The sequence below is a fragment of the Mastomys coucha genome, unplaced genomic scaffold (genome assembly GCF_008632895.1).
Source record: "Mastomys coucha isolate ucsf_1 unplaced genomic scaffold, UCSF_Mcou_1 pScaffold23, whole genome shotgun sequence".
NCBI classification, from domain to species: Eukaryota; Metazoa; Chordata; class Mammalia; order Rodentia; family Muridae; genus Mastomys; species Mastomys coucha.
Genome location: NW_022196906.1, coordinates 73,011,910 through 73,014,005, shown reverse-complemented (window position 1 = coordinate 73,014,005; position 2,096 = coordinate 73,011,910). Strand labels below are relative to the sequence as shown.

The window sequence follows — 2,096 nt, the reverse complement described above, 5'->3', positions numbered from 1 at the left end:
AGGCACATGTCACCAAGAAGCCTGCAAGGCAGTATCCTGATCGATGCTGTGCAATGACTGCAGCGTGAAGAGGATGGCGCGAAGGACTTCCCTGAGAGCCCCAGCATCTCAGAGTCCCTGTGACAGTCCCCAGGACTATGGTGTCCAGGACAAACTAGTCTTCGTGGGGAAAAACAAAGAAAAACAGAAAGGCAAAAAGAACAGAGCTTTATAAGGTGCTTCAGGCAGCTGTTAGGTAACCCAGAGGAGCCGCTGCAATCTGAGGGTAGGAAGGCTGATATCTGGGCTGAGGCTGGGAGATGCTGGCCCAGGAGACGGAGGCCACATGAGCAGAACAGTCAGCGGGGTTCTTCTCAGTCTGGAAGGCTTCTCCCTCCAGCCTGGGCTTTAACTGATTGAGGAAATGATGGTGCTTGGGTTAAACTTTCAGAGCAGAGCCTGCTGTTTGGTTAGGAGTCTGTAAGTCTGGGGTCTAGATAGGGTTGTAGCCCACACAGAGCAAAGCCCAAAGGAGGCCATTATCCTGTTCCCTTCCTGCCTTTATCATCCTTTGGCCTTGGACACTGCACAGTGCAGGCGATTATAAAGCTTCTACTGCACTCCTTAAAAATAGAAATATATTTGTATATAAACCAGAAAGGGCATAAGAAGGAGGGAAGAACATCATACATTGAGCTGGCACAGATAAACTCTTTTATGTATAATGAATCCAGCCATACAGGCTTTGACACATAAATACAGTAAGAGGAAAAATACACTCTGGCTAAATCACTACCACACAGAGCCTGCACAGTGCGCACTGATCCTGGGCATCATGTGCAGCGTGCATTGACCATTCCCTACCTAGAGGTAAGGGGCTGAAGAGGGGACAGATCCTGACACTTAGTGGCTCCTGGTGGGACTTTCCTTCTGACTCCTTGTTTATGCATATCACAGGGTTTCTCTGTGTAGCCCTGGCTGTCCTGGTACTCACTCTGTAGACCAGGCTGGGGGTGGAGAGCTCGAATTCAGAAATCTGCCTGCCTCTGCCTCCCAAGTGCTAGGATTAAAGACGTGCACCACCACTGCTTGGCGATTCTTTTTTTTTTTATGTATAAAATTATTTATTTTTAAAAATTATTAAGTCAAATAAATTCTTTTTTAAAGATTTATTTATTTATTTAATGTATATCAGTACACTGTCGCTGTACAGATAGTTGTGAGCCATCATGTGGTTGCTGGGAATTGAACTCAGAACCTCTGCTACCTACAGCCCAAAGACTTACTTCTTATTATATCTAAGTACACTGTAGCTGTCTTCAGATGCACCAGAAGAGGGCGTCAGATCTCCTTATGGGTGGTTGTGAGCCACCATGTGGTTGCTGGGATTTGAACTCAGGACCTTCGGAAGAGCAGTCAGTGCTCTTAACCGCTGAGCCATCTCTCCAGCCCCACGAATTCTTATTTAAGGGATTTGATTCCTCTGCTGTCTGTCCAAGTCATCTGAAAATAGCCCTTTCTCCAAGTTATATCCAGTTGTACTTTTCAGCCCTTTCTTTTTATCTGTCCTTGGTTTAAAGACACAGTCACACAACTTCTAAGTTTTTTTTTTAATTTTAATTTTTTTATTATTTATTTATTATTATTTATATGAGTACATTGTAGCTGTCTTCAGACACACACCAGAAGAGGGTATCAGATCCCATTACAGATGGTTGTGAGCCACCATGTGGTTGCTGGGAACTGAACTCAGGACCTCTGGAAGAGCAGTCGGTACTCTTAACTGCTGAGCCATCTCTCCAGCCCAACTTCTAAGTTCTTAACCAGAAGATTTGAGGATTTCCTTAACTTACTTTAGGGACCCTTCTTCAATTATCTTTATAAACCTACAAAATTAATCATAAAGTATTACAAAATGAATTATTAACATGTCTTTGCACTCGAGTGTAGTAGACAAATGTTACAGGCCTTATTGTCACCACTGTAGTTAATCTGCTGCGATGGAAACATGACCTGTATCTCAATTTAGCCACATTGACCAACAATGCCCATTCTTATGTACAATGAGGCTTCAGCTTAGATTCTTTTTTTTTTTTTTTTTTTTTTTTTTTTTTTTT

At 43.1% G+C, this 2,096-nt stretch overlaps 1 non-coding gene across 1 annotated transcript; it reads right to left on the bottom strand.

The window, feature by feature from the left end:
- Positions 1-1,934: 1,934 nt before the first annotated feature.
- On the bottom strand, positions 1,935-2,050 carry LOC116074082. The gene has a single exon (XR_004112059.1). It is a non-coding gene; the product is annotated as a small nucleolar RNA SNORA1 (small nucleolar RNA).
- Between the last annotated feature and the right edge of the window lie 46 nt (positions 2,051-2,096).